Source organism: Pristiophorus japonicus, chromosome 7 (genome assembly GCF_044704955.1).
Source record: "Pristiophorus japonicus isolate sPriJap1 chromosome 7, sPriJap1.hap1, whole genome shotgun sequence".
Taxonomy (NCBI): Eukaryota; Metazoa; Chordata; class Chondrichthyes; family Pristiophoridae; genus Pristiophorus; species Pristiophorus japonicus.
This window is the reverse complement of record NC_091983.1, coordinates 175,823,371-175,835,712: the sequence shown is the minus strand read 5'-3', so window position 1 is coordinate 175,835,712 and position 12,342 is coordinate 175,823,371.

The following is a 12,342-nucleotide window of genomic DNA, read 5'->3' as shown; positions in this document are numbered from 1 at the left end:
TTTAACACCCTTTGTCCTTTTAGAATTTTGCTGTACAGTGGCCCTTTTTGTTCTTTGCCTTGGGTTTCTCTGCCCTCCACTTTTCCTCATCTCCTTTCTGTCTTTTGCTTTTGCCTCCTTTTTGTTTCCCTCTGTCTCCCTGCATTGGTTCCCATCCCCCTGCCATATCAGTTTAACTCCTCCCCAACAGCACTAGCAAACACTCCCCCTAGGACATTGGTTCCGGTCCTGCCCAGGTGCAGACCGTCCGGTTTGTACTGGTCCCACCTCCCCCAGAACCGGTTCCAATGCCCCAGGAATGTGAATCCCTCCCTGTTGCACCACTGCTCAAGCCACGTATTCATCTGCGCTATTCTGCGATTCCTACTCTGACTATCACGTGGCACTGGTAGCAATCCCGAGATTACTACTTTTGAGGTCCTACTTTTTAATTTAGCTCCTAGCTCCTTAAATTCGTTTCGTAGGACCTCATCCCTCTTTTTACCTATGTCGTTGGTACCAATGTGCACCACGACAACTGGCTGTTCTCCCTCCCTTTTTAGAATGTCCTGCACCCGCTTCGAGACATCCTTGACCCTTGCACCAGGGAGGCAACATACCATCCTGGAGTCTCGGTTGCGGCCGCAGAAACGCCTATCTATTCCCCTCACCATTGAATCCCCAATCACTATTGCTCTCCCACTCTTTTTCCTGCCCTCCTGTGCAGCAGAGCCAGCCACGGTGCCATGAACTTGGCTGCTGCTGCCCTCCCCTGATGAGTCATCCCCCTCAACAGTACCCAAAGCAGTGTATCTGTTTTGCAGGGGGATGACCACAGGGGACTCCTGCACTACCTTCCTTGCACTGCTCTTCCTGTTGGTCTTCCTTCCCTATCTGGCTGTGGACCCTTTCCCTGTGGTACGACCAACTCGCTACACGTGATACTCACGTCATTCTCAGCATCGTGGATGCTCCAGAGTGAATCCACCCTCAGCTCCAACTCCGCAACGTGGTCTGTCAGGAGCTGGAGGTGGATACACTTCCCGCACACGTAATCGTCAGGGACACCGGAAGTGTCCCTGAGTTCCCACATGGTACAGGAGGAGCATAACACCCGACCGAGCTCTCCTGCCATGACTTAACCCTTATATACACTTAAATTGGCAACAACAGTGTTAAAAGTTACTCACTGATATAGAAGAGAAAAAAGAAAAACTACTCACCAATCACCAGCCAATCACTTACCCTCTTGGCTGTGACGTCACCTTTTGATTTCTTTCTACTTCTTTTTTGCCTTCTCCCTGTAGCTGCACAAGTCACGCCTTTTATAGGCCTCTCCACACACCTCCTCGACGCTGCTCCCGACTGCCGCCGACGCTGGCCCCCGGACTCCCTGCTGTGCCTTTTATAGGCCTCACCAACGCACCTCCTCGACGCTGCTCCCGACTGCCGCCGACGCTGGGCCCCGGACTCCCTGCTGTGCCTTTTATAGGCCTCACCAATGCACCTCCTCGACGCTGCTCCCGACTGCCGCCGACGCTGGGCCCCGGACTCCCTGCTGTGCCTTTTATAGGCCTCACCAATGGACCTCCTCGACGCTGCTCCCGACTGCCGCCGACTCTGGGCTCCGGACTCCCTGCTGTGCCTTTTATAGGCCTCTCCACGCACCTCCTCGATGCTGCTCCCGACTGCCCAACTTTCCCCAACATTAATCCATCCAATATCCCCATTACCTTGGCCTCCTTCTGGACTATTTACTATATTTTCAAACCCATGTCCCTGGTTATATTGGTGTCCTGCCGCCTCTCCCTGAAGGTTCACGCTCAAGGCCTGGCCATTTCACTGACCTACCATTGCTCATTGCTCACTTACCGAATCTAATGCAAGCCACTGACCCTCCAAAAGCCCCTCACTATTTTCTGCTTGTGTAAATTCCTGTACCTATCTCTCTAAGGCCATAACCCTATCGTTTGGTTTACTGATCAACAGAATAGTTATCGGGCCCGAAATACTGGCCCCGATAACAAAAGCTGGCAGACCGACCTTTTTTTGGAAGTTTTTTCCGCCGGGAGCGTTGAGGCAGCCCTTGGATCGGTTTTCGACACTTAGAAGATTTTTTAACGTTGGCGGAAGTGTGGCGGTAAGTCAGGCTGAGGGGCGGAATTTGGGGCGGGATCAAGATTTTGGGGGGAGCAGTAGTCCAGCCGACATGGAAGTTGGCCAGCAAAAAAAATAAGATGGCAAACGCGGCATTTGGCCCTCCCCTTTAATGGCCGCTGCACTGCCAGAGCAGAGAGAGAGCAGACAAGGTGCACCGACAGCTTTCGCGCGGCGGGGGAATGATTTTTTCAACTAAATTTGAGGCGGAGTATTCCGCAGGTGAGGGAGAGCGACGGTGCACGTTTTGATGATGCGCTTGCAGCGGTCGTCAGCAGAGGGGCGGAATTTGGGACAGGTCGAAAAATCCCCAACCTGAATCTGGGTCGGGGTGGCCAATAACTGCAACGTGGTGGCCACTCAATTCCGCCGCATGGCCACCGCAAAACCGCAGAAACGGGCCTTAAAGGGACCCAGAATTTTGGCCCCATTACATCTTGACACCGTTTTTGTTATGCTCATAATAAAGTGATGCAACCGAATACTGTAGACAATGAGTAATTGTGACCTTAGCTCCTTTATTTAGACTCCAAAGTGCTGGTACAGCATGGGAAGCCTGCTTATATACAGTGCTCCGAAGGGATGCTGGGATCCCTTGGGACTCCAACAGGTAGACCCTCTAGTGGTGGTATGATACAGGTTGCCTAGGGTTACATACATAACATCAGTTCCTCCCAAAGTCAATAGTACACTTATTTACAGGGTGAGACGACCTGGGGCTTTTCACTCCCTTGTCGATCGTCTCGGTACAAATGCAGGTGTGGGTGAGTTGGTTGGTTCTTCGCTGGGCTGCTGGGCAGCTGGCCTTGCCGGGCTGCTGGAGATGGTGAGTTCGGCTTCGTGATGTCGGTTGCCACTTCTGTGTGTGTTGGAGGGTCGAAGTTGGTGGTGTCCTCTTCGGGTTGCTCGTGGCTGTTTGTGAATTGCAATTTGGTTTGGTTCAAATGCTTTCTGCACGTTAGTCCATTGGCCAGTTTGGCCTGAAACACCCTACTCCCTTCTTTGGCTATGATAGTGCCAGCAAGCCATTTGGAATGATGTCCATAGTTGAGTACAAATACAGGGCCATTGATGTCAGTATTGCGTGATAAGTTTGCGTGATCATGGTACATGCTTTGTTGATGCCGCCTGCCCTCGACGTGTTCATGGAGATCAGGGTGGACAAGAGAGAGCCTTGTTTTGAGCGTCCTTTTCATGACCAGCTCAGCTGGGGGAACCCCGGTGAGCGAGTGGGGTCTGGTGCGTTAGCTGAGCAGGACTCGGGACAGGCGAGTCTGCAGGGAGCCTTCCGTCACATGTTTCAAGCTTTGCTTCATAGTTTGGACTGCCCATTCTGCCTGACCGTTGGATACGGGCTTGAACTGGGCAGATGTGATGTGCTTGATCCCATTGCGGGTCCTTGAATTCAGCACTGATGAAGCACGGCCCATTGTCGCTGACAAGGACATCAGGCAGGCTGTGCATGGCTCGTAGGCTTTCGATGGTGGCAGACACTATTACACATTCAATCTGTTGTGTATCTGTAAAGCATGCACTCCCATGTTCTGCCACCAGGGAGCTCATCCCCTGAAGCCTCAAGGGATCCCAGCATCCCTTGGGAGCACTGTATATAAGCCAGCCCCGAAGGCCTGTTCCTCACTCTGGAGTGTCTTATTAAAGACTGAGGTCACTGTTACTTTAACCTCCCTGTGTGCAGCCTCATCTGTGTTAGGAACACAATAACTGGCGACGAGAATACGAATCCAACGCAAAGATGCAGAAAACTGTGGGCATCCTGGAGAAGTTCTCAGAGGGTGAGGACTGGGAAGAACGGCTAGACCAGTACTTTGTAGCCAATGAGTTGGATGGAGAAGGAAGCGCTGCAAAAAGGAGAGCGGTCCTCCTCACAGTTTGCGGGGCACCGACCTACAGCTTCATGAAGAATCTTCTGGCTCCGGTAAAACCCACAGATAAGTCGTATGAGGAGCTGTGTACACTGGTTCGGGAGCATCTTAATCCGAGGGAGAGCGTGCTGATGGCGAGGTATCAGTTCTACATGTTCCAGCGATCTGAAGGTCAGGAAGTGGCAAGCTACGTCGCCAAGTAAGGCGACTTGCAGGACAATGTGAGTTTGATGGCTACCTGGAGCAAATGCTCAGAGACTTTTTTGTACTGCGCGTTGGCCATGAGACCATCCTACGAAAACTTTTGACTGCAGAGACACCGACCCTCAGAAAGGCCATTGCGATAGCACAGGCGTTTATATCCACCAGTGATAACACCAAACAAATCTCTCAGCACACAAGTGCTAGCAATGTTCATAAATTAACTGGAACTGTGTTTGCAAGCAGAAATGTACAGGGCAGAAACCACAAGTCTGCAACTGCTAGCAGGCCTCAGGTGACCCAGATGATTCAGAGTCCCCAACAAAGGATGAATGCAAGGCAATTCACACCTTGTTGGCGTTGTGGAGGCTTCCATTCAGCCAATTCATGCTGCTTCAAAGGGTATGTTTGCAAGAGCTGTGGAACAATGGGGCATTTCCAATGAGCTTGCAAATGAGCTGCAAGCTCTGCAAAACCTGCTAACCACTACGTGGCAAAGGAAGATCGGTCCATGTTGGATCAAAGCAATTTCGAGCCTCAGAGAGAGGAGGCAGATACTGAAGTACACTGGGTGCACACATTTTCGACGAAATGTCCACCTATAATGCTAAATGTAAAATTGAATGGCTTACCCATAGCCATGGAACTGGATACTGGCGCTAGCCAATCCATCATGAGTAAAAAGATGTTTGAGAGACTGTGGTGCAACAAGGCATTCAGACCAGCCCTGAGCCCCATCCACACGAAACTGAGAACGTACACCAAAGAGCTTGTCACTGACCTGGGCAGCGCCATGGTCAAGGTCCCTACGAGGGCACGGTGCACGAACTGCCACTCTGGATTGTCCCGGGCGATGGCCCCAAACTGCTTGGAAGGAGCTGGCTGGGCAAAATCCGCTGGAACTGGGATGACATTCGAGCGCTATCACATGTTGATGAGGCCTCATGTACCCAGGTTCTGAACAAATTTCCTTCCCTTTTTGAGCCAGGTATTGGAAACTTTTCCGGGGCGAAGGTGCAGATCCACTTGGTCCCAGAGGCACGACCCATTCACCACAAGGCGCGAACGGTACCTCACATGATGAGTGAGAGAGTGGAAATCGAGCTGGACAGGCTGCAACACGAGGGATTCATCTTCCCAGTGGGATTCAGCGAGTGGGCCAGCCTGATTGTGCCAGTACTCAAAAGTGATGGCACAGTCAGGATTTGCGGCGATTATAAAGTAACTATTAATCGTTTCTTGCTACAGGACCAATACCCGTTACCTAAGGCAGACGACCTATTTGCAACGATGGCAGGAGGCAAGATGTTCACCAAGCTCGACCTGACTTCGGTCTACATGACGCAGGAGCTGAAGGAGTCTTCGAAGGGCTTCACCTGCATCAACACGCACAAGGGACTGTTCATCTACAACAGATGTCCGTTTGGAATTTGGTCGGCTGCAGTGATCTTCCAGAGAAACATGGAGAGCCTATTCAAGTCGGTACCACACACGGTGGTCTTTCAGGACGACATACTGGTCACGGGTCAGGACACCGGCGACCACCTACAAAACCTGGAGGAGATTCTCCAGTGACTGGATCGTCGTACGGAGTCGGGTGTGTATTACAACAAGCTAACGTTGCGGGAAAGTTGCAACCTGTCGCTTATGCTTCCAGGAGCTTGTCTAAGGCCGAGAGGGCCTACAGCATGATTGAGAAAGAGGCATTAGCGTAAATAAAATGCATCAGTACCTGTTTGGCCTCAAATTTGCGCTGGAAACCGATCACAAGCCCCTCACATCCCTGTTCGCTGAAAACAAGGGGATAAATACTAATGCCTCAGCCCACATACAAAAAGGTGGGTACTCGCGCTATTAGCGTATAACTATACCATCCGCTGCAGGCCAGGCACCGAGAACTGTGCGGATGCTCTCAGTCGGCTACCATTGCCCACCACAGGGGTGGAAATGGCCTGCAAACTTGTTGATGGTGGCGCAGCCTGCAGGCTTGTTGATGGTCATGGAAGCGTTTGAAAATGATAAATCACCTGTCACGGCCCGCCAGATTAGGACATGGACCAGCCAAGATCCTCTGCTGTCCCAAGTAAAAAACTGTGTACTGCATGGGAGCTGGGCCTGCATCCCCGTTGAAATGCAAGAGCTAATCAAGCCGTTCCAGCAGCGAAAGGACGAGCTGTCCATTCAGGCAGACTGCCTGTTGTGGGGTAACCGCGTAGTGCTACCAAAAAAGGGCAGGGAGACGTTCATTTTGGATCTCCACAGCACACACCCGGGTATAGTAATGATGAAAGCGATAGCCAGATCCCACGTGTGGTGGCCCAGTATCTGACTGAGAGTCCTGTGTACGGCAATGCAGCGTATGTGCTCAGTTGAGCAACGCGCCCAGAGAGGCACCACTAAGTTTGTGCTCCGATGCCTCCAGACCATGGTCCAGGATCCATGTCGACTATGCTGGCCCGTTTCTCGGTAAAATGTTCCTGGTGGTGGTGTATGCTTTTTCAAAATGGATTGAATGTGAAATAATGTCAGGAAGCACCGCCACCGCCACCATTGAAAGCCTGAGGGCCATGTTTGCCACCCACGGCCTGCCTGACATACTGGTCAGTGACAACGGGCCATGTTTCACCAGTGCCGAATTTAAAGAATTCATGACCCGTAATGGGATCAAACATGTCACCTCCGCCCCGTTTAAACCAGCCTCCAATGGGCAGGCAGAGCGGGCAGTACAAACCAGAGCCTTAAACGAGTCACAGAAGGCTCACTCCAAACCCGCCTGTCCCAAGTACTGCTCAGCTACCGCACAAGACCCCACTCACTCACAGGGGTGCCCCCGACTGAGCTACTCATGAAAAGGACACTTAAAACCAGACTCTCGCTGGTTCACACCTGCATGAGCAGATAGAGAGAAGGCGGCAGCAACAAAATGTAAACGATGGTCGCGCCACTGTGTCACGGGAAATTGATCTTAATGACCCTGTGTATGTGTTAAACTATGCACATGGTCCCAAGTGGATCGCGGGTACGGTGATAGCTAAAGAAAGGAATAGGGTGTTTGTAGTCAAACTGGACAGTGGACAAATTTGCAGTAAGCACCTGGATCAAACAAGGCTGCAGTTCACAGACTGCCTTGAACAACCCACAGCACACACCACCTTGTTCAAGCCCACAACACACACCCAAAGGATCAACGACACCACGCCGGACCAGGAAATCGAACCCATCACAGCCAACAGTCCAGCAAGGCCAGGCTCACCTAGCAGCCCTGCAGGGCCAATAACATGCCAGCCCAGCGAGGGCAGAGCCAACACACCAGAACAGACATTTGTACTGAGGCATTTGTACCATCAGGGAAAGAAAGGCTCCCGACCGCTTCACCTTGTAAATAATTTTCACTTTGACTTTGGAGGGGGAGTGATGTTGTGTATCTGTAAAGCATGCACTCCCATGTTCTGCCACCAGGGAGCTCATCCCCTGAAGTCCCAAGGGATCCCAGCATCCCTTGGGAGCACTGTATATAAGCCGGCCCCTAAGGCCTGTTCCTCACTCTGGAGTGTCTTATTAAAGACTGAGGTCACTGTTACTTTCATCTCCCTGTGTGCAGCCTCATCTGAGTTAGGAACACAATACAATCCATTGTGAATAAGCATCCACAACAACCAAAAACATTTTGACTAGAAATGGGCCAGCAAAGTCAACGTGGATGTTAGACCATGGTTTGGAGGGCCATGACCACAGGCTTAACGGTGCCTCTCTGGGTGCATTTCTCAGTTCAGAGCAAGTGTTGCATTGGCACACACATGACTCTAAATCTGAGTCAATGCCGGGCCACCACACATGGGACCTGGCTATAGCTTTCATCATTACTATGCCTGGGTGGGTAGGTGGCATATGAACGTTTCCCTGCCTTTCTTAGGCAAAACCACGTGATTACCCCACAAAAGATAGTCCGCCTGTATGGACATTTCATCTTTGCGCCGCTGGAACGGCTTGATCTCTTCATGTATCTCCGCTGGGACACTGGACCAGCTCCCATGGAAAATACAGCTTTTTACCATGGATAGTAAAGGATCCTGGCTGGTCCAGATCCTGAACTGGCAGGCCGTAAAGGGTGACTTTTCATTTTCGAATACATCCATCACCAAGAGCAAGTCTGCAGGCTGTGCCATTTCCACCCCGGTGGTGGGCAATGGTAGCCGACTGAGAGCATCAGCGCAGTTCTCTGTGCCTGGTCTGTGGTGGATTACATAGTTGTATGCAGACAGCGTGAGCGCCCATCTTTGGATGTGGGCAGAGGCATTGGTGTTAATCCGTTTGCTCTCAGAGAATAGCAATATGAGCGGCTTATGGTCAGCTTCAAGCTCAAACTTGAGACCAAACAGATACTGGTGCATTTTTTTCACCCTGTAAACGCATGCTAGAGCTTCTTTTTCAATCCTGCTGTAAGCCCTTTCGGCCTTGGACAAACTCCTGGACGCATAGGCGACCGGTTGCAATGTTCCCGATTTGTTAGCTTGTTGTAACACACACCCGACCCCGTATGACGACGCATCGTAAGCTAGCACTAATCGTTTACATGGGTTACATAGAACAAGCAGTTTGTTGGAACATAACAGATTTCTGGCTTCCTCAAAAGCCGCCTCTTGTGATTTCCCCCATACCCAGTCGTTTCCCTTGCGTAGTAGCACATGTAGGGGTTCTAGCAAGGTGCTTAAACCGCGTAGGACATTACCGAAATAGTTGAGGAACCCCAGGAATGACCGCAGCTCCGTCACATTCTTGGTGTTGGTGCATTCTTGATTGCCTCCGTCATCGAATCGGTGGGCCTGATGCTGTCTGCCGTGATTTTTCTCCCTAAGAACTCGACCTCTGGTGCCAGGAAAACACACTTCGAGCGTTTCAAGCTGAGTCCCACGCGATCTAGCCGACTTAGGTCCTCTTCCAGGTACTGCAAGTGTTCGATGGTGTCCCAACCTGAGATCAGTATGTCGTCCTGGAAAACCACGGTGCACAGTGTCATGTATTCAACTATCATTGTAACCCATGTATAAGCTGACCTAAGTTGTACACCTTGAGAACATTGACCACAAGGGGCGAACTTGTGGCAGACACTCCTAACCTGGACTTTCCGGTATAAAAGGGGAAGCTCCACCCACCGTCTGTCTCTTCAGGTCTTGGTAATAAAGGTGACTGGTCACAGAGTGATCTTCTCTCAAGTATGGGCCTCATGTGCATTTATACTGTATAGTAAGGATATATCATTGGCGACATGGCCACTAGCAGCACAGAAGAGAGGTACTGTGTTGGTGATGATTGGGATGACTTTATTGAGAGACTACAGCAAATTTTGTCACGAAGGAATGGTTGGGACAGGATTCGGCCGACAAAGGCAGGGCTCATCTCCTGACGGTTTGTGGATCCAGAACGTACTCCCTGATGAAGGACCTTCTAGCGCCAGAGAAGCCAGCGGACAAGACGTTCGAAGAGCTCAGTAAGTTGATCGGGGAACACCTTAAACCGGCGAGCAGCATGCACATGGCGAGACACCGGTTTTACAAGCACTGGCGGCGAGAAGGCCAAAGCGTTCCAGACTTCGTGGCAGATCTCCGGCGACTGGCGAGCCTATGTAAGTTCCCAGATGCATGCAGAGTGGAGATGCTGCGAGACTTTTTTATTGAGGGCATCGGGCACGCTGGGGTTTTCAGGAAACTGATTGAGACCAAAGACCTGACCTTGGAAGCGGCGGCTTTGATAGCCCAGACAATTATCTCAAGGGAGGAAGAGACCAGAATGATTTATGGCAAAAATCTTGGCTCAAATGCGGCAAACGATCAGGGAGTCAACATTGTTAATATGGCACACAGTTCTCTAGGCAGACAAGGGCAATCGGACATGCCCCAGCATGCAGTCTGAGGCCACACCTGGAGTATTGTGTACAGTTTTGGTCTCCTAACTTGAGGAAGGACATTCTTGCTATTGAGGGAGTGCAGCAAAGGTTCACCAGACTGATTCCCGGGATGGCGGGACTGATATATCAAGAAAAACTGGATCAACTGGGCTTGTATTCACTGGAGTTCAGAAGAATGAGAGGGGATCTCACAGAAACGTTTAAAATTCTAACAGGTTCAGACAGGTTAGATGCAGGAAGAATGTTCCCAATGTTGGGGAAGTCCAGAACCAGGGGTCTCAGTCTAAGGATAAGGGGTAAGCCATTTAGGACCGAGATGAGGAGAAACTTCTTCACCCAGAGAGTGGTGAACCTGCGGAATTCTCTACCACAGAAAGTTGTTGAGGCCAATTCACTAAATATATTCAAAAAGGAGTTAGCTGTAGTCCTTACTACTAGGAGGATCAAGGGGTATGGTGAGAAAGCAGGAATGGGGTACGGAAGTTGCATGTTCAGCCATGAACTCATTGAATGGCGGTGCAGGCTCGAAGGGCCGAATGGCCTACTCCTACACCTATTTTCTATGTTTCTATGAACCCAAAGGGGGAATTCAACAGAGACAATGGCAAGCTGAACGGCAATTCATGCCATCGCAATGGAAAATGTGACCAGTAATGGGGCCATCAACACCTGTTAATGGTGCGCTTACGGACAGTTACAGAGACAGTCAGAGATGATCGATTGGTAATGGACCTTTTGTTTCCAACAATGGGGCCTCCAGCTCATACTGGAGGTGTGGAGGCAAACACCGAGCCAGAGCTTGCAGGTATCAGCAATATACCTGCAGAAACTGCAACGGTGATTGGTAAGTAGTTTTTCTTCTGCTTTTTATACCAGTAAGTAACCTTTTAACATTGTTGTTGCCAATTTAAGTGTAACTAAGGGTTAAATCATGGCAGGAGAGCTCGGACACGTGTTATACTCCTCCTATATTATGTGGGAAGTCAGGGATGCTTCCGGTGTCCCTGATGACAAGGTGTGTGGGAAGTGCATCTGCCTGCAGATCCTGACGGACCGCATTGTGGCACTGGAGCTGTGGGTGGATGAACTCTGGAGCATCCACGATGCTGAGAATGACGTGAATAGCACGTTTAGTGAGTTGGTCACACCGCAGGTAAAGGGTACACAGCCAGATAAGGAATGGGTGACCAACAGGAAGAGTAGAGCAAGGAAGGTAGTGCAGGGGTCCCCTGTGGTCATCCCCCTGCAAAACAGATACACCGCTTTGGGTACTGTTGCAGCAGCAGCCAAGTTCATGGCACCATGGCTGGCTCTGCTGCACAGGAGGGCAGGAAAAAGAGTGGGAGAGCGATAGTGATAGGGGATTCAATTGTAAGGGGAATAGATAAGCGTTTCTGCGGCCGCAACCGAGACTCCAGGATGGTATGTTGCCTCCATGGTGCAAGGGTCATGGATGTCTCGGAGCAGGTGCAGGACATTCTGAAAAGGGAGGGTGAACAGCTAGTTGTTGTGGTGCATATAGGTACCAACGATATAGGAAAAAACGGGATGAGGTCCTACGAGACGAATTTAGGGAGCTAGGAGCTAAATTAAAAAGTAGGACCTCAAAAGTAGTAATCTCAGGATTGCTACCAGTGCCACGTGCCAGTCAAAGTAGGAATCGCAGGATAGCTCAGATGAATTTGTGGTTTGAGGAGTGGTGCAGAAGGGAGGGATTCAAATTCCAGGGGCATTGGAACCGATTCTGGGGGAGGTGGGACCAGTACAAACCGGACGGTCTGCACCTGGGCAGGACAGGAACCAATGTCCGAGGGAGGGGGTTTGTTAGTGCTGTTGGGGAGGAGTTAAACTAATATGGCAGGGAGGTGGGAACCTATGCAGGGAGGCAGAGGGAAATAAAAGGGAGACAGAGTCAAAAGATAGAAAGGAGAAGAGTAAAATTGGAGGGCAGAGAAACCCAAGGCAAAAAACAAAAAGGGCCACATTGCAGCAAAATTCTAAAGAGGCAAAGTGTGTTAAAAAGACAAGCTTGAAGGCTCTGTGCCTCAATGCGAGGATTATTCGGAATAAGGTGGACGAATTATCTGCGCAGATAGCAGTTAATGGATATGATGTAATTGGCATCACAGAGACATGGCTCCAGGGTGACCAAGGCTGGTAACTCAACATCCAGGGGTATTCAACATTTAGGAAAGATAGATAGAAAGGAAAAGGAGG